Genomic DNA, 21,861 nt, shown 5'->3' with positions numbered 1-21,861 from the left:
TTCCACTGTCATTTATCAGTTTTCATATCTCAGTGCTGATTACTGATTCAGTTCCCAAATTATTACCCAGAAGACCCTGACTATACTATTATAATATGATGGAAAAGACCAAAAATAACATTTAATGAGTATCTTCTAATGACATTTACTGCTTGGTGCTTTATACACATTATCCTATAAAAACCTCAGAGCCTCACAACCATTCTATGAGGTAGAGAAATAGCATATACCCTGCTTGTAAGATGAGAGGCAACTTTGCATAGTCATGGAACAGAGAAAATGCATAAATGCCTTGGGCAAAGAAAACAAATGCATGCGTATCAGAGAATGAGGTTGAAGAGGTAGACAGGGCCAAATAATAGAGAAGACTATAGTACATGTAAATAATTTTGGAACTTTATCTAAAACCAATGAGAAACCATTTGGAGAGTTTTATACTTGCTTGAAATTTTTGGATTTGCTTGCTTAAAACATAACTCTAGTTAAAATGTGTAGAAAGAATATGGTGGGGACAGAATAAAATGCAAAAATCCAATTTAATATCTTAGATAAGTCATAGTTTTCATGGAGAAATTATGGTATCAGTAAACAGAGAAAAGAGTTCATGTGTCTAAGATATATTTGGGAAACATGGACATTCTTTAGGATACTCTGTATTATAACTACATATTTACGTGTCCATTTACCCTTAAAAAATGAGATTTACTTATCGTTAAACACCTAATACCCAGCATGCTTCCTGGCACATTGTAGCTTCTCATGAATGATTTAACCCATGTCATGGACCAGCAAGCAGAGAGCCACAAAAGAGCCAATGTAATGCCCCCTGATGAACCCCGCTGGATCACGTGGTCCTTAGGTGGCTTCTGCAATTGGACCTGATCCTGTTTGCAAGTCCTCAAGGTTGTAGGGATTAGTATTTTCACTTAATGTGCTCATTCTGACTTCAACTTTATCTTAGGAACCAAAAAAAATCTTCTATCCCCCAATCTATTGGTCTCAAGTTTGGATTAAAGCAGAAAGAGTGTTGAGCCCAAAATATGACTTGTATTGAAAACTATGTACAACTTAGTTGTAAATAATTAGGTTGAAAATTATTTCAATAAAAAAACCCTAAATATTAAGAAAAAAATTAGGATAGTAAATGGATTTAAAATGATCCCACCTACTCTTTAGATAGATTACTCAACTAATTTAGCACAAGTTTTTTCAATCATTTTTCATATCACCATGAGGAAAGTTTGTTAGAAATGACATTGCTACTAAAGGCTGTTAGTAATAACAAAAACACAAATTTAGACCAAAAAAACCTCTCATGATTAATATTTTTCAACAATTTTTTTTGGTTCTATAACATTGGCTAAAAGGCATAATTAAAAGGAATTTGAGCAGCTGCACAGAAATAGGCCTTCCAATTGGTTCTACCAGTATACAAATTCCATCACCTCTGCAACTGAAAAGCAGAGTGTCTCTGGGATTCTGGGTGGCTCAGTCAGTTAAGCATCTGACTCTTGATTTGAGCTCAGGTCGTGATCTCGCGGTTTGTGGGATTGAGCCCCGTGTCAGACTCTGTGTAGACTCTGTGCTGACAATATATATATATATATATATATATATATATATATATATATATATATATATTCTTATTCCTTTGAGGGCTATTACTTTCACTAGTAACTGATTGAATATAACTTAACATTCACTTTTCACTTTTTTTTTTTTTGAGTGTTTGTTATGAGTCAGAGACTATGCTCATGGTAGCCAACACATGATTCCTGTTCTTTTGGAACTGCCTGTTCAGTAGAAGGCAATATGCAAACCAATATTTACAACATAATATAAAAGCAATAATAGAAATGTCTGCAACCTGGCAAACATCCACCTTCAGTGGGCCCAGAAGTCATGTAAAATTTGTTACAGAATGTTAGCCATTTGGCTTTAACTTTTAACATAGGATCCATTCCAAATAGAAACTACATCCTATAAAAATTATAGTCTTTTCAACTCTATTACTTAGTAACAGAAAGCCCATGAATTTATCATGACAAAGTCACACTTTTTCTACCCCTCATCAGACTTTCTGTTCCCTACTTACTAGACAATGGTACCATGTCAATCTCTCACTGGTGTAGCAGAATCACAAATGCATACAAAAAAAGGAAAAATACCATAGTAGTTTTAAGTGTTGGCAACGGATTTGAACAAAAGTGATATGTTCACTGGTATTGAACCTGACGAAAGCATCAATGTATTTTGTTGTATTAACAAGTTAAGATGGATGTGTATGATGTGGGACATGCCAAAACCACCCAACACATTCCATGTTGTCATAACAATACTAGACTTAGTTGGTACTCCCTACCTTCTCCTGAAGATAAATGTCGTTTCTTCTTGGTTTGACTTAACTGGATCATGTCCTCATATCATGCCCTCTAAATTGTGTAAAGGCTTAAATATGTGCAAATGCTTATATGTATATATAAGACAGCGAGAAAGACATGAGAATTTTCATACAGAATCTAGGAATAGTAAAACACTATATGATTAGAGAAAATAACCTCTACCCTATAATTTGCTTTTTGTTTTTTATTAGTTCATATTTTTTAACCTGTGATAAAAATTAAATTTTAGAGGAAATTTATGTATAAAAAGGGAATATGTCTATTTCATTAAAAAACTTACACTGTGAAAATAGTTTAGTAACGTCTAATTTTTTTGTTTTGTGTCCTGAATTTAAATGTTTTTTTAAACAGTCAAGTAATGTTTGTTCAACAGTTTATTCTTTGATTCTTTCATTAAAATAAGGTGTTTTCTTACGGTACTGTGCAGTGAGCAGACAACTAAAAAAAAAAAAAAAAAGGTATAACAGATGAGCCTGTGGAATTGAGTGAAGCCCCAGTTATTGTGCTGTGGATAGAACTTCATAATAAAACTAAAATGCCAGGGAGGCTTTAGAGAACAACTTCATTACTGAATGTGGAAGAGAAAATTCAACCTTAGTAGTTGAGAATTATTTTCAGAACTACAGATGGCCATCATGCAGCAAATGTCACTCATTTTTGTTGTTTATACATGCCTTCAAAAATTTCCATAAAACCCCATTAATTAATTATTCCTATACCCAGTATTTGATTTATTTATAAACTTAAGAGTATTTTATACTTATTAGTTTGATTTTGGCCTGACAAAATATGTGCATATTATATTTATATATATTTATGTAGCATATAGTAGAATATAAAGTGTGTATATATATTCACATGCATATATATTTCAGATTTCTGACTTCTGTTTTATTGGTTTTATCTTCCTTCTTGGAAGGAAGGAATCTTGATCCAGGTTGGCAGCAGTTTTGGTGTTTCATCAAAGGATGTTGATGTGTCTTTTCTTATTGGCAGAGATTACAACTCTTATCTTCCTCATCCAGAATTCCATGAGCACTCCACAAAAGCAGTGAAAGGCTGAAAGTTGTCATTGTTGTAACTCTGCCTTTGTGTTTTGGCACTTTTGCTCTCAAATGTTATCAAATCAATACAATCTAATGAAAGTACATTGCTAGTATGATCATGGTCATAGATAACTTGGCACTATGCACCACCAGATAACAGTGTGATTTATTTTGGAATACTGAAGAGTATGGTATGTGTCTGTACAGTGGCCTTTATACATCTGCAAAGTTGATTTGCGTCTATATAAAAGAATTAGCCAAGAAACCTTCATTCTCCAAAATAAAAAACATTTATACCTTCAACATATAAGTTCTGTTTCTTGGCTTCCTATGGTTCAGAATATAACCTCATTATACTTACTAGCATGGATAAAAAGTAATTTATTTTCTTAAAGTCATTAATTATGTTAAAACTAAGAACAGTCTAAACATGAGATTCACTGTCATATTTTTTGAAGTCAAATCAATTATTAAGATGATGGGTTTATGTATGTTTTGATTAGGTAAGAAGTTTAAAAAACAGAATCGTAGATACAATTATAGCTGACCCTATTATTTTAAAAATTTGGTATTTATTATTTCATATGTAATCTGATATATGTAACATATACCTACATAATTTTTCTCTCTAAATAGTTTCAAACTATTCAAACTTTTTTTCAATTGTTTTTCATTCAACAGTACAATGTGTTCATTTTTCTAGGTCTATAAATAATGTTTTTAAATTATCATAGAGCCCCTACAATATTCTCCATGGAGAAGTGAAATAATAGCCATGATTGCAAAAAATATATTTGTAATATAAATATTGGCTCTATTAGTTTCTTCCTTCTTCTCTTCCCTCTTTTGCTTTTTTTTTTCTATTTTATTGACTTACAAAAACATGAGCGCAGCATAAAAGTCAAAAGGAACAAAAGAGTAAACAATGAGAACTCTGCTTCATATGCCTTTCCCTCACCCCTTAGTTCTCCTCCCCAGGGTTATTACTCTTCAAACTTTCTATCTGTCCTTTCATACATACTAGAAGCAGTCACAATTATCAATGTATAAAAAAGGGAAGTCCTCTTATTTGGGTAGAATAGTATAAAAATTAAGAACATGGATTATAGAATAAGACTGGCTGGATTTAAAGTCAAGATCGGCCACTTCTCAGCTTTTTAAACTTTGGGTCTGTATGAAGTTTATAGAACATTCTGGGTCATCTTCGAATCTATAATTGGATATTATAGAGGCAAATATAGAGCAAAGCAGTATAGAAGTTTATCAGGCAGTCAATGTATATTTTTAATATATTATTTTCTAAGTTTTGGAATCCCTTACCAGCATTTTAAAATTTATATATTGTGGATTATTTACTTATTTTAATAAACTGTTCAGGGTTGAAAACTCCTTTTTATTCATAATTTTATATTATCTTTTTTTTTTAAGCCCTCAGATTGTATGAGTTTCTCATCCTACAGTTCTTGATTTGTCCCTGCCTATAGGGTATTCAAGCTCTGAGCTTGCACTTATTAACTCCCAATTCTTAGATCCACATTTGTAACTTCTCCAGATAATCTATATTAAGATCTATATAGGCAAGTTTAAGTCTCCCAGAAGCATAGAACAAAGAAAGCAATATGGAAATCTATATGCTGCTCAAAGACTTTTTTTTTTTTTTTTTTTGGCCTCACATTCTTCACATATCTCCTTCTTCTCCAGAATGACTGGAGATTTAAAATTTCATTTAAAAAACATTTTTTAATGTTTATTTATTTTTTGAGAAAGAGAGAGACAGAGCACAAGCAGGGGAGGGGCAGAGAGAGAGGGAGACACAGAATTTGAAGCAGGCTCCAGGTTCTGAGCTGTCAGCCCAGAGCCCTATACAGGGATCGAACTCATGAACCATGAGATCATGACCTGAGCCAAAGTGGACGCCCAACTGACTGAGCCACCCAGGTGCCCCTAAGATCTCATTTTTAAAAAAATTTCCCCAAGTGAGACAGATGCAAGTGCTTCAATGTTTGTTCCATAAATGCTGACCTAGGAATTCCTTGCCTGCACTATAGGTCACTGAATCTCTTTGTCACTAATGGGATCTTGAGGCTCCTGCTTGACCCAAGATCTAGGTGATTGTACTTACTTTCTCTTCTCAACTCTCTAATACTTATTGAGAAGCTACTATTACTGGATACTGTGCAAGGAAATTTTATCATTATTTTCCTCAGATCCTTACTCCAATTCTGTTATGGGTTGAATTGTGTCCTTCCCGCCCCCCCCCCCCCAATAATATGTTGAAGTTCTAAGCCCTACTCTCTTAAAATGTGACCTTATTGGGCAATAGGATTGTTGCAAATGTAATTAGTTAGGATGAGGTCATATTGGAGTAGGGTGGGCCCTTGATTCAATGGGACTGGTGTTCTTATTGGAAGAGAAGAGACAGATAGAGACACACAGGGAGAGTGCCATGTGATAACAGAGACAAAATTAGAGTGATACAGCCATAAGTCAAGGAATACCAACAATCCTGGCAAACCACCAGAAGCTAGGAAAGAGGCAAGGAAGGATTCTCCCCAACATGTTTCAGAGAGTGGTAATGCTGACATCTTGACTTACTACCTCCAGCCTCCAGAACTGAAACACTAAATGTCAGTTGTGCTAAGCCATCCCGTTTGTAGTACTTTGTTATCGCAGCCCTAGGAAATAAATACACTTTTTTTTGTGATAGAATTTTATTTTCATTTTACCAAGGAGAAATTGGGACTCTGAAAGCCTAACAGGGGGACCTGGGTGGCTCAGTTGATTAAGCTTCCGATTCAGCTCAGGTCATGATATTACGGTTTGTGAATTTGAGCCTCACATGAGGCTCTGTGCTGTCAGCTCAGAGCCTGGAGCCTGCTTCAGGTTCCATGTCTCCCTACCTCTCTGTCCCTCCCCTGCTCACACTCTGTCTCTCTCTTTCTCTCTCAAAAATAAATAAAACATTTAAAAAAATTTTAAGAAAGCTTAACATAATTATTCACATTTACCATACTGATGGTAAATAGCATTGTATGATGCCAAATCTAGTGGAAGTATTTCTTACTTCTTCTAAAAATATTTTTCAAAAATCTTTATATAAGTCCTGCAATCTACTGTGATAAAATATGATAAAAAAGATATTCTATAAAACCTTTGAGCGGAATCTTAGATGCATTCTTCTCTCAACAATAAATAGCATTAGAGTGGTTTTTATATGAGTGAGAGAGAAAGTGCTAACATTCTCTGGTGTCTCTAATTGGATGCCATATGTTGAACTCTGTCAACCCAGTACGTCCCGCTGCCCTCTGTGACACCCGTTGAAATCAATGAGAATGCTAAAATTAAATCAGACTATATGTGCAGAAAGAATCATAAAAGCTGTATAATCCAAATACTCTGGTTAATGACTGAACACATGAAAAGCACAGTAGAACCCTATTTATAAAAATCAATACCAGTCCTCATTTGTAGAGGCAACCTTTAATGTCTTTTGTGTTAACATCAGTTTTGAGGAAATGTTTTATATGCATCATTTTTAGAAACACTCCAGCTGCAGGTTTGAAATAGAAATCAAAACACTCACGGGATTGTTTTGCTATGTATGAATGCAGATATAAAATGATATTTACAAAGCAAAAAATGAAGGTATATAGTTTAACAAAATGAGTTTCAAAGAACACTCTATTTCACTAGATTCATGCAGCAAAACTCATTTGTAAGATAGACACCCCTAAAATGGGACTACTTTTGATGATACGCCGATGTCAATAATGTTATAATAAAATGTCTATATATGAAAAATGCTTAATTAAAAGTGGCAACATTCAAATATTCCTGGTTTAATTTTACTTTATTTAATCTTGACATATTTCATAGAGTAAATTGGACACATAATTTTGCAGTATTAGTAATCTGTATCCTGGACAGTCCACTGCATATTGAAAGCTTCCTAAAATAACCTGAATATATAATAGTGCCTTGATCACATATCATCTGAAAGAAAATGAAGTCCTATAGATAATGTAATCATCAAAAGAAAATTTTGTGATGCAATTGCATCATTTTAATTTCATTTTCTGATAGATTCCTAACTTTTCAGTAAAAACTTTGCATCTTCTAGAAATGAATCTTACCAATTTTTATTTAATAGATTCTAAAATGAAAAAGGAAAGTGATTAGAAACAACACAAACTCAGCTGTGAGTGCACATAGAAAGATCATTTGTGCTGAGGGAGTTTTTGGTCAATTGGCTTAACTATACACGGTATGTGAATACGCTCAAGTTATGTTCAGCCTTATTTTCCTACCCAGTTTCTTACTGGGTAAGAATGATAACATATTTAAACTAAAACTAGTCCAATTACTGTTAAAACTAGAGAACATAATTTAATGGATTGTATCCTGTTAACTGAAGGGAAGAAATAATGTAATATAATTATATGTTATAATCTTATGGAGTATGGATGGAATATGACACAATTACAGACCTGTTTCATAGCTCATTATCTAATGAAACAAATACATTTTTTCCCTTGTGAGTTTTGAATGCATACATACTGATATATGTCCTTTTTGGGTGTATATCTTTTGCATTGCTTGTTTTCTGTTTGGTTCTTAAACTAGAGTTAAAACAATCTTTAATTGTACCCAAGCATTCATTTTCAAATTCTTTGGACCTGGACCAGCCCTTTATTGTCTAACCTAGCTTATGTAACATATCTTTAATTCAACATTTGTTCAGTGACCTCAGGTCAAGCTGAGAGTCATGTTGATTTCAGCTGTGTGGGCAAAACTCTTGGCCTCGCTGGTTGAGGTTGATTCTAAATTTGAAGGATGTTTTTGCATTTATAAATTAGTAGACATCTGTTTATGTGGAGCTATATATAATATGTTAAAAGAGTATCAATTCTCATAAGATATAAATTTAATCTTTAAATTTTTTTTATTATTTTACATTTACTTATTTTTGAGAGACAGAGCACTAGTGGGGGAGGGGCAGAGAGAGAGAGAGAGAGAAAGAGAAAGAGAGAGAGAGAGAGAGACAGAATCCAAAGCAGGCTCCAGGCTCTGAGCTGTCAGCACAGAGCCCGACGCGCAGCTCGAACTCACAAACCATGAGATCATGACCTGAGCTGAAGTTTGGAGCTCAACCGACTGAACCACCCAGGTGCCCCTTATGAATTTAATCTTGGATATTGGGAATTATTTTGGAAATGTCTGCAGTTTAAAAGGTTATTAAAGGGAAGACATCTTTGTCAGTAGGTTCCCTTAAAAGGATCCTCCTATTTGGCGTATTTGTGAGTAAATGGTTTGGCTTAAGCTCTAAGTATTGCTAGAAATTGGGAGCAACTGAACTGAGCCTAGGTTCAAGTTTACCATGGCTAGGATCCTCTATTACCATATTCAGTGGTGATTATACTTGAAGGAGAGGACATAGATACATCTGCATTAGAGGGTGTAGAGGATTTCTACTGTAAAATAAATTTTTGCTAACTTCTGTTGCCACTTGGTCCATTTCCTAACTGTAAATTGGTGATAAGGAAGGGGATGTTTTAGGAATGGTATGGAGACAAGGCTTTTTGTTGTTATTTTTTCTTTATTTAATAATTTTCATTTCTATTCATATTCTTTGTACTTCCTCATTTATGTTTGTATTCAAGTTTCTTAGCTTCCCTATATAAGTCAAAATAAGTAGCCTAATAAAGCTTTGTCACCATACTGCCAATGAACTCAAGTGTATTTCTGAGAGTCACATTTTATCTATGTCAAGCTTCCTTAACAAAGGTAATGATTTACTCATAATCATTGGTCAAAAATGTCACCTTTCAAGAGATGCTCATTTTAGTGGTGATACTGCATGTACGTAATGTATCCATAACTTTTGCTAGTGCTCCAGTATCTGAATTCATGCATTCAAACAAGCTATGACTTCCACATTGAATTATTTTTGACATTGAAGTAATAGTGACATAAAAGCATTTTTAAAAATGTCAGCTCAGCTAGAGTTCTTAAAGTCTACTTTTTGTTTTTAACAGTGATCATTGTATATGGCTAAGCCATTGTATATGGCTAACTCTAGATAACTACAAGTTTTATATGCTTGGGTAAGGGCATGGACATTAAAGGCAAACTACTTGGGATGAAATCTCAGTTCTATTCACGGCTTGAGTGATCTTGGGAAGTCACATAACTTCATTGTGTTTCAGTTTAGGTATGAAGTGAGGTTATTAATGGTACCTTTTTATAGTGCTATATAAATGCTAAATTTTCTTACTAGAATGAGATGATGACAAAATAGTTTCCTCTCTAAACTTCCACCAATTCCTACAATTCCTATGCATTTCTTATGTTTTTGATTGTTTCTTTTATTCTCTTAATATTTCTAAATAACATGTGGAATATGCTATATATTAATTGTAGGTTTTTGTTGTTGTTGTTTTGTTTTGTTTTGTTTGTGAGAGAGCATGAGTGGGGAGAGAGAAAATCTTAAGCAGGCTCCACACTCAGTGTTGAGCCCAATGCAGGGCTCAATTCCATGATCCTGGCATCAAGACCTGACTCAAAATCAAGAGTAGGACGCTCAACGGACTGAGCTATCCAGGCATCCTGGGTTTGGAATTTTACAAATTCACTTCCTATTGGGAAAGAGGAGGACTTTATCCCTTTTTTGATCTCTCTGCTGCACACACACACACACACACGCGCACACATACACACACTTGACCACATGTAACACAGCTCTACCATAAGTTGGTTTAGATCAAGAACCAATGTAATTATATTGTAAATATTCAGAGTTCAGTCCTGTGGCAAATAAGATTACATTTTTTCTTCTATGCAAGTTGCTCTTTTGCTTGGAACAAATGGTTATCTTTTTGTTTGTTTTCTTTTCTTTTTTTCTTTTTTTCCATTTGCTGAGTTTCTAAGTAACTGATTAATTTATGCAAAACTCTCTGCTAGAAAATACTTACAAATATACTAACAAATATAGAATTACCAACTATATGATTGCTCACTTTAGGTTTGATGTGCAGGTGATTCTTTACCCATTTTGAAGCATGGGGCTTCTTTTTCTCTTCTTTTTCTCCTCTTTGATTCATCTGTTTTCTGGATGATGCTTTGTTTTAAGTCTTCATTTCGATAAAGTATTTCCAGTAGTCTCTGAGAGATTATGAATGGGAAATAAATTTGTGGAGACCATGCATATCTGAAAAAGTCTTTAAAGTCTTTACCCCAATATTTGATTGATAGACTATGGGATTCCATGTGAGAAAGAAGACTGAAAAAAACAAATAAAATAAAACATTGCTTTCTGGCTTCCAGTTTAGCTATTTAGAGTTACAATTGCTTTCAGTCTCCTAATGTTTTATAAATGCCATATTTTTATTTTACATATTTTGGAAGTTTTTGAGTATTATCAATTTCTCATTTCTGTTTCATCCAATATTTTAGATACTCTATGGTCAATTAAGTTTTGAGAAGTTTTCTTATACTATGTTATGGTGATTTCCTTACCATCCATTTTATCTAGTCTAGCTTTTGGGAACTTTTATTATTTATTTCTTTATTTACTTATTTATTATTTTTAAATTTTTTTAATGCTTATTTATTTTTGAGAGAGAGAGAAAGAGAGAGAGAATGTGAGTGGGGGAGGAGCAGAGAGGAGACACAGAATTTGAAGCAGAATTCAGGCTCTGAGCTGTCTGCACAGAGCCTGACACAAGGCTTGAACTCATGAGGTGTGAGATCATGATCTGAACCGAAGTCAGATTCTTAACCGACTGAGCCACCCAGGCACCCTTGGAACTTTTATTATTTAGGTGCTTATTTCCCTGAATTCTCTCAAATTTCCTTGATTTATCTCTGATATTTTCCCTTTTATTTTGTTTCATTTTTATTTGTTGTTTTATGCTGTTTACTGTGAGAATTTTCTCAAATTTATATCCAATTTTGCAGTTGAATTATATCATATGAAAGCACATTTTTGCTCTCTTTTTGTTAATTTATATGGCATCCTGTTTTTATGTCATGAATATAATAACTTCTCTTATCATATGTGTGTTCAGAATTCTTTTTTGTTAGAGGTTTCATTAAATTCTTCTCTGAAATATCAGTGTGAGCACGCTCAAAAACTGAGGGTTGGTTTTTATATTAAGGGGCTTATTTAATTTATTAGTGGATACCAAAATATCAGTATGTGTCAATTTATGTTTCTGTTATTTGTCAATATCCCCACAGAGTGGTTTTCTGGTATTTTTTTGTTACAGCAGATTCAAAAATTTTATGGTATTATAGTTTGAAGAATAAAGGGGAGTGGAGTATTTTATTTTGAAATTTTGATCTTAATTTAATTATTTTCAGTGTGTGATTGGGGCCCTGTACATGAATTGAGTCTTTTTCAAGTACTCTACAGGTTCTGGATATACAGAGTGAAGGACAGACCTTGGAGGTCCAACAGAGTTCATGCAGACTTTTAGTGTATACTCTGCATTCTCACTTTTGGGACATTTGCACTTTTTGAAAATTGCTTAACATTTTGACAATTTAGGGACTCAAGGTGAAAATTGGCCTGGGTCTATGATTTGTTTACAATGCAGGTATTTACTTTCATAGATCTCTGCTCTGTAAATTCAATTCCTCATCATCTTTATGCTTTCTATTTTATTAATTGATAAACCTTTTAATTAAAGTATAATATAAAGATAGAAAAAGATATTATCAGAACTCCATAGCTCTATGAATTTCCATTAAGTAAAAACATTCATGTATCCTTTTTCAAACATATCAAGGAAAGATAATACTGACATCCTTTGTGCTCCTGTTCCACTAACTTAATCTGGGTTTTTTGTTTGTTTGTTTTGATTGTTTTCAATAAACTTTCTATCTTAGAGCAGTTTTTGATTTACAGAAAAATTGTGAAAATAGTACAGAGAGCTCCCATATGCCTTAAACACCTTAAAGTAGTATGGGGCATTTGTTACAATTAATGAATCAATGATGATACCTTATTATTATTAACTAAAGACCACACTTTATTTATATTTCCTTTAGTTCTACTAAATGGCCTTTTTTATTCAGGATCCTATTCAAGATACAACATAATATATAGTTGTCCTGTCTCTTCAATCTCTTTTTGTATGTGGCAGTTTCTTAAGAAACTTTTCTTTTTCTTTTCTTAATGATCTCAACAGTTTTGAAAAGTACTTGTCAGGCATTTTGTAGAAAGTCTTTCAATTGGGAATTATATGATGTTTTACTGATGATTAGAATTGAGTTACATACTTTTTGGAGGAAGATCACAGAGGTGAAGTGCCATTCTCATTACATCGTGTCAAGGGCACATGCTAACAACAAGACATGTCTGGCTGAAGTAGTGTTTGTCAGATTTTCCAATGTGTCTTTGCCACACTGTACTTTTTGGAAGGAAGTCACAATGCACAACCCATGCCTAAGGAGTGGGGAAGTATGATCCACCTAGTTGAGGACTTACTATCTACAGGAATTATTCAGAATTCTTCTGCATGAGAGATTTGACTCTTCTCCCCAGTCATGTGTTCATTCATATGTTTATCAGTATGAACTCATGAATATTGTTTCAGTTTTAGCTACTGAGATTTCTTACAGTGGCTGCTGTGTCCTTTGGACATACTCCATCATTGTTTTTGTTTATTTGTTTATTTCTTGTCTGGTGTTTAGCACAGCCTTATTTTTTCAGCACTAAAAGATGTCCCAGGCTCATCTTGTATACTTCTCCACCCCCATTCTAGAATCAGCCATTTTTCCTTGAACTCTGGTTCCTTTAATTAGAGAAAGGCATTGGAAACTAAGTTCTGGGTACTTGTGTATCACTGGAGTGTCATTGCTTCTAGGTCCTTTCAGCTGACAAAGAAAGGTATACCAGCTGACAAAGAAAGGTGTGTATATAACACATGTGTAAATATTTCTGAGCATTACCAATACATGAAGCGAAAATTGAATTCATACTGATGCTTCTGACTCTAATCCATCACTACATGGATTGTTTTACTCTCTTCCTCCCTGCTTATCTGTAACATCCAACTCTAATAGAAATCTAACTACCACTTATTTACTTAATTGTCTGATTCCATGTATAGCAGTATTAGAATTATTAATTCAGCTCCCATGATAAATGACTTTACTAACTAGAGTATATATAGTTTCTTTTGCCTTTAGGCTTACAAATTCTACACATTTTGAAAAGTTACCGTATCCTTCAACCTTCTTCAATGGAGTTGTTTCTTATATTTGTACTGTAGTTACATTGTCATATTCTGCATTCCACACTAGATGGTCAGATCTCCTGAAAGATATTTTAAAATTAGCACTCCTTAAGGTTCACTTTTTTCAATGGATTTTGACAAGTGCACGGTATCACTTATTCAAAATGACTGAAAAAGAATTCCTTATATTTCACTAACTCAGTTCTTCCTTCCCACCCCAAGCCCCTGATCTTTTTATGGTTGCTATTGTTTTGTTTTCCAGAATTTCATATAATTGGAGTTGTCTAGTGTATAACTTTTCAAATTGGTTCCTGTCACTTTCCCACATGCATTTGACAAGAACCGTATTGTTTTATTCTTAGTATCTCATCCTTTTTAATGCTGAATAGTATTCCATTCTATGGCTAGACTACAGTTTATCCCAGTCACCAGTTGAAGAACATCTTGGTTGATTTCAGATTTTAGTGATTTCAATAAAGCTTCTATAAACATTTATATTTGTCTGTGAACATAAGTTTTCAAAATGGGTGAGTAAATACACAGATGTGTAATTGTTGGGTCATATGGTAGACTTGCAATAAACTGTAAAAGTGTTTTCCAAAGTGGCTGTATGATTTTGCAGTCCCACCGGTAGAGTGAGAGTTCCTGTAACTCCATATTCTCACCAACATTTGGTATAGCCAATGTTTTGTACGTTAGCCTTTCTAGTAGATATGTTTGGCATCTTACTGCTGTTTTGATTTTCAGTTCTGTAACGACAAATGATGTGGAGCATCTTTTCATATACTCATTTGCCATTTTGTGTCTTCTTTAGTGAAGTGTTCTTTCAGATCTTTTGTCCATTTCTAAATTATGTTGTTTATTTCCTCACTTAGAATTTAAATTTTTTTTAATGTTTGTTTGTTTACTTATTTATTTATTTATTTATTGGGGGAGAGAGACACAGAGTGCGGGAAAGGAGAAGAGCAGAAAGAGAGGAAGACAGAATCTGAAGCAGGCTCCTGAATCTGAGCTGTCAGCACAGAGCCCCACATAGGGCTCGAACTCACCAAGGGTGAGATCATGACCTGAGCCGAATTCCAACGCTTAACTAACTGAGCCACCCAGGTACTCCCTCATTTACAGTTTTGAAGTTATTTGTATATTTTGGATCCAATTCCTTCCTCAAATATATATCTTCTATAAATATTTTCTCCTGTTTTGTGGCTTATTTATTTTCTTAACAGTGTCTTTCACAGAGAGCAGAAGTTTTGAATTTTAATAAATTCCAATTTAATGTTTTTTTATGTGTCATCTTTTTGTGTTTTATTGAAAAGTTCACTGCCAAGGTCACAGTCACATAGGTTCTTCTATGTTTTCCTCTGGAATTTTTATAATTTTGAGTTTTACATTTAAGTCTATTATCCATTTTAAGTTAATTTCAGTGATGGATATATCTATGTCTGTGTCTAGATTCATTTCATGTGCATGTGTGTGTGTGTATGTATTGCATATGGATGTCCAGTTTTCCAACACTATTTATTGGAACAACATTCCTTTCTCTATTGGATTACTTTTACTTCGTTGTCCCAAAGGAGGTTGACTAGAAGTGTGTGGATCTACTTCTGGGATCTCTATTTTTTTCCACGGATATATTTGTCTATTCTTAGGCCACTACCACACTGTCTCAATTATTGTGTTTTGTAGAAAGTCTTGACATCAGGCAGTACTTGGTTTCCAAGTTTGTTCATCAGCATTTTCTTGGCTATTGTGAATTATATGTCTTTCTATATAAACTTTAGAATCAGATTGTCAATATCCACAAAATAGGTTGATGTGACTTTAACTGGATTGTATTGATCTATATGCAAATTGGAAATAATTGACATCTTAGCAATAATGAGTTTCCCATGCAATGAACACAAACGGTTCTTTAGTTTTAGGGTCTTTGGTTTCTGTCATCAGTTTTGTAGTCTTCCACATATAGATTCTGTACATATTGTGTTAAACGTACACCTAAGCATTTCATCTTTTGGTCCTATTGGAAATAATCTTGTGTTTTTAATGTCAAGTTCTAAGTTTTCATTACTGATATATAGCAAAGTAATTCATTTAAAGAAATTTTTTTGTACATTACTCCACTCTTTCTTTGCTTGAGTGGTTTCTTATAAGAAATCCAATGTAATTCTCATTCTCATGTCTTTATAGTCAGGTGTTTATTTTCTTTTTTTCCCTTTCTGTTTTAAGATTTTCTCTTTGTTTTTATTTTTTATTTTTTTTCAGTTTGAAGGTAATGTACCTAGATTTCATTTTTTTGGCATTTATTGATATTATGTATTTTTCCTTTTTTATGTTTTTGGAGTTTTCAAGGTCTGTAGTTTCTTGTTCATCATTAATATTAGAAACCTCTTAGCAATAATTGTTTCAAATAATCTTTCAGCTGTGTTCTTTCTTATTCTGGTTCATTTAGAAGAGTATTTCACCTTTATATTGTCCTGCAGGTCTTGGATAGTCTGTTCTGTTCCTTTCATTCCTTTTCTCTCTTTGCCTTTGCTATGACTTATCTAGAAGTTCATTGATTCTGATTCTATCCTCAAGTGTGTCCAGGCTATTGATAAGCCAATCAAAGGAATTCTTCATGTCTCTTACAGTTTTATTATTATTATTTCTAGTATTTCTTTTAGATCCTTCCTTACAGTTTTTTTTTTTATTTCTCTGTCTACATTTCTCATTATTTGTACATGTTGTCTATTTTTTTGGTTAGAACTCTACATATAAATCATAGATATTTAAAATTCTTTGTCTGGTAATTCCATAATTCATGCCTGAAATTCCAATGTCAGTTGGAGTTATCTTAGTTTCTGATGTTTGTGTTGTCCCCTCAGAGTGTATATTTCTTTGCTTTTCAGCATGTAATTTTTTGTAATTTTGTTGTTGTTGTTGTTAAAAGCTGGAAAGATGCATTTGGTAATAGGAACTGAGGCAAGCAGAATTTTACTGTCTAACTGGGTCATAATTGGGTAAAACTTGGGCTATGTTTAATGTTTGCTGTAGTTGTAGATGGCAGAGACTTCAATTTCCTTTGGTGACCTTGTTTATGTCTCCCATGTGAATTTTGGTTTTATCTAAGAGCTCCTTCTTTAATAGAGTATATGCCTTATAGCTTTGTCAGCTGTAATCTGCAATTATTATACAGGAGACCTTTTGGTGTGGTGGCAAAGTGTTGGAGAGGGAAAGGATACCATAATCTTAAGATTAAACCTTAGTGCTTTAGTGGTCTCTGTCCTTGGGATATGACATTCACAAGTATTTCTTAACTTTTTTCTTCCCTTCAGGTGAGAGAGGAGGTCTAGTATTTGGAGTTGGACAACGGTCCTTCCTCCAGGTCTGAGACAGTTCTAGTAAAATCTTTTCCTTTGGAGGGTAGGCTTTTGTTATGAAGATCTTACTAGGCATACTTTAAAACGGGTACATTCCTCTTCACCTTGGCTGAAATATGAAAGGATTTTCCTCATATCTTCCCTATGAGGACCTGGTGGGACTCCTGGTGGTAAAGCCAACAAAAATGTAGCAGACTGGGCTCCAGACTATGTCATATCTGAGTTTGTTTCTGATGATTGCATTGTTCCTTCAGATGGAATGTTTTCTTCTTTTTTTTTTTTTAGCATACCATGTAATTTTTTTTTTTTTTTGAAAATAGAAGTATTGAGTAATAGAAGCTGATGCAAACATACTTATAGTGTGAAGTCTGACTAGAGTTGAGCTATGTTAAATATCTTCCAAAGCTGTAGCCTCCAGTGGCTTCAGTTTCCCCTGCCATCTTCGATTTTGTCTCTTCTTTTGACTTTGTTCTTCCCTAAGTACTCCTCCTTAGAGAAAGTCCACCTCTTACATCTCTTTCAGCTGTGATCTATGCTGTTACATTGAACTGTTGGTGCAGTCCTAAGGTGTGAGGTGGGGAAGCACTCTACAAACCTTTGATTAAATCTCAGTCTTTTAGTGGATGGACCCGTGTTTCTGGTGTTTCGCATGTGTCTCTCCCCTTTTCCCATACAGAGGAAGGAACATTAGAGGGGGCTGAAGTGTGAGGAAATTCCTTCCCCAACTGGAGTAAAGCTCTGATAAAGTTTTTCTTTTAGATAGTAGGCCTTTTCAACAGAGCACATTCTGGGCATACTTCACAATGTTTACTTTTACTGTCTCCCTTGTTCTGGATCTTCACTGAGAGAACCTGGCAAGTTTCCTATATCCAGTAATTTATCCACATGACCATTTTACTGTTTCTACCAGTTTGTAGCTCCAGTGGCTTCTGCTCTAGGTAATCAAATCTTGGCTGTGACCCTGAATTTGTCTGTTTCTTCCAAATTTCATGGTGGCAATTTGCCTCTTCAACCTCAGTTTTCTGGTGGTCCATGAAAGGTAATTGATATTTTTGCTTGTTCAAAGCTTTATTTTTGCAACAATAAAAGGGAAGACTTCCAGGGTCTTTACGATCAAAATTGAAAAGTCTCTTTTGACATATTGTTTCTTATTATTTCATGTTCTTTTCTTTCTATGCTTTATTCTGCAATTTTTTCTTTTTATATATTCTCTCTTCTAATTTGTCTAATCTGCCACTTAAGTATATTTTGTATTTGATGATAGGTTGTGTTTTAGTCTTCCTCACTGGGAGAGATGATCTTAGATAAGCTATTCTTCCATTGCCAGGAGCAGAAATTCTTCAATAATTTGCACAAGCTGTGTGCTTAACAGTTTTATTCAGTTAAAAAATACACATAAATAAATTAATATGCAAAGTGGTTGTGGGTAAAATTATCAAATGTAGTAAAAATAATGAATTTTGAAAAGAGAAAGTTATACAACATAAATGTCAATAGAGAAAAAAAGTTGTTTAACATGTTATCAGGCTTTGAGGTCCACAAACGCCTGAAGTATCCAACTGTCGGTAAGCTTCACTGACAATACTCATATTGTTAATGTGGAAGTTATGTAAGAACTAGGACACCACTATTGTTAAGCAGCACAAAAATACTTTTAGAGGATTTGGATGTGACTCTAACAATTCACCTTACTTTTTTTGTAACTTGGACATTTTCATTTTTCTAGGACATTTATCATTTGATTTTCAAAGCAACTATGATCCCTTCTTATAAATTTTTCCTGGAAATAATAGTTCTATCGAATACCTAAGTTCCAAGAATACCTAATCAAACTGTTCAAAAAATGAAGGCAATTAGCTTCCCTTAATGTAAATGTTTGCATATGACATATTTTTATTTTTTTAGAACTGTTTAAGCCATTAGGTTTGCAACAATATATCCTGAAGACTATAATCTCTAGTTTTCACCCAATGTAAATGATGGTAATGACAGTGTGAATGACAGTACAATCACTATTACAGAAGTCAGAGTGGGCTCCTAACATCTCAAAGCTCTTTTCCCCACTGTTCTGATGCCAGTGTGCATCATTTTGAGAACAAAGTAGATATTTTTTCTTGGCTAATGCCTAAATATTAAACCACAAAATGAGTGTAAATGCCCTGTTAGCATATGGTATTATGTGACTAGTTTCTATTATGTATGAAACATTTTGACCATGGCATGGCATTGATTTTTGTCATTTCCTCTGTTTCTTTTTCCTTGAACAATACCCCGGCCATTTACCTACCATTCTCAATGATAGTAAGTTGTTTTTGATGCTTTAAGCAAAGGTAACATTGGTCCTCACTGGGAGGGTTATTCATGTTCTTTCTCTTTGACTATCCAACTGACAAGTGTTCATCTCAGAGGACTGATATTACAGCAATATGCCAAATTGATTGCATGACACCAAACATATAGCTCTTCCTAATTTGCAGTAGTTTTCACTTGTTATTGCCAGTTAGCAGTCTTCTGCTCATATCTATGCACATAACTTCTATCCTTTATTTTAATTAATATATTAAACCAAAAAAGTCTACTTGGTATAAAATGCAAGATATTTTTTGTACCTCCCTACCCAGTTAACTACAATTCATTGTGAACACAGAAATAGCAATCATTGTGTTACTTTAACAAGCTATGTAGCCCATATAATTCTACAGAAGTGTTTATATAACTTGTAAAAGTTATAGATAAAACAAACCAAAAAGTCACAGTGAAAATTAAAATTTGTAAACTAAATATCAAAATGAAGAGAGAGGAGAATAAAAATGTATATTTACTTGAACAATTATGCTCAGAAAATAGAATTTATTCTGAATTTGTTAGCAGCCAAACACGAGAATAAAATAGTGTTCTGTAGAGTTTTAATTATTTGACAAAAATCATACTTCTGTATGTATGTACTTTTTTATGTATACTTCATTTTTTTCCAGCTGAATTCTAAGAGAATATGATGACCTACTTTGTATTCTGAACAACAAACCATATATAAAAATGATCCATATTAGCTATTTTGTTTACAAAAAAACACTGAAATTTTAGGTACATGACAATGTTTAAATAAACCTCCATTAAATGTTGAATGTGTAATATTATCATAATCCTGTATGGTTAATAATGGAAATTAGAAGCTTATTTTCACTATCCAAGACTGTAGTTTTGTAATGATTTAATATTGAAGTATGACAACATATGTCTAAATACTGACATGTAACTATTTCTTCTGATAGATAACACACAATACAAACAATGAAAAACTGAGGTCCCAAAGGAGACTTGATGGACAGATATTATGGTTCTTTAAATGAAAGAGAATATATAATAGATACACAGGGGGAAAATAATATTTTAAAAAATTCCAGCTTCTGGACACTGTAAAAGCTATCATTTCACTAACAGAATGCAATACCCCAGAGATGAGGAGTTACAGTGATACCTGTGGGCATGAACATTTTTTTTTTTCTAAAAACTCTGCTCGGGGAGCATGATATATTTTTGTACAGTCATGATATTCCAAATCTTGCATTTAATTTAATTTGTTACACTGTGGGTTCTTTTAGACTTTTGGCATATGAAGCTACACTAGCTTTTATGGCTTTTTCCCTCCAACTCCTGGCCCTGAAGTGCAACTGGCAGAAAACCAAGAATCATGAGCTAATTTTATAAGAAACTGACACTTCTGAATTTCTTCCAATAATAGTTCTTTAAGTTCTGAATAAAGAACTGTAGTATTCTAATCTTTCAACGATTTCTGTTTTGCCTCCTTCAGTAGAAGGTTTTTGGATTTAGAACGAGAATGTAGGAGAAATTTCTTTAGTTGCCACAAAGAAAGAAGGAGGAAAACTGTGGGAAGCCAGAAGAGAAATGTCTACGAGTTCAGGAGTTGCTTAAACGGTGGCAAGAAGTTTTGTCCTATTTAGCCTTAAAGGCTGTGGTAGGTCTTAGGAGCCTGAAATCCAAGAATGGAATTTAGGAGCTGTCTTGCAAGGACAAGCAATACTAAAGATAATGAAATGCAGTTACATGTTTGGAGTTCAGTTAACTTGAAGTCAGAGAGGGATCGGAACATCATAAACACTGGAGGTCTAAAATTTACAGTTAGGTGTGAGGAGAGGTTTCTTATTAAAACAAACAAACAAAAAGGCCAAGGTTAGGTCAAGAGCAAAATACTAAATTGGAAAGCTTGTAGGAACATTTTTTGAACTAAGGTCAGAATGTAAGACAGGGGAGACAAAATTAAGGAAATGCTAAGACATTTGCAGTCCACACTTCAAATACCTGCAGGCATTTATTGGGTACCAGCAAGGGGATCCATAACATCCCTAACTCTGATGTTGGCCTGCCAGAGTCTGCATTTTCCTTCTCCATCTCTGAGTCCTTTTTATTATTAGTTGCTAGTCTCCATTAGTATTGGACTGAGAAGTAAAGTTCCTGTAATGTTGGTTAGACTCCTATAGTTTTTGACAATTTCAATCTTAGGTTATTGCTTCAGTGCTATGACTATGGCAACTCGGGTGGCTGGAGTTTTCTGACATTTTTAAATTCTAAGCCTGAGACTTTTTTTGATCTTCTTTGTCCCTTTTCCCCTCATTTATCAATTAATAACAAATCTCCTTCTATTCTAAGTTGATCGCATCTAGGTTATGATATTAATGAACATAAGGACTATTACATGATTTATTCCAACACTGCAGCTTCCTGTGCTCCACAAGGAAAGCATCTTTGGGTGAAGTTCTTTGCAAATATGCTTTTTTCTGTCACCAGTTTTTAA

The sequence above is a fragment of the Panthera uncia genome, assembly GCF_023721935.1.
Source record: "Panthera uncia isolate 11264 chromosome C1 unlocalized genomic scaffold, Puncia_PCG_1.0 HiC_scaffold_4, whole genome shotgun sequence".
Taxonomy (NCBI): domain Eukaryota; kingdom Metazoa; phylum Chordata; class Mammalia; order Carnivora; family Felidae; genus Panthera; species Panthera uncia.
The sequence above is the reverse complement of the archived record's forward strand: the minus strand, read 5'-3'. Positions refer to the sequence as shown.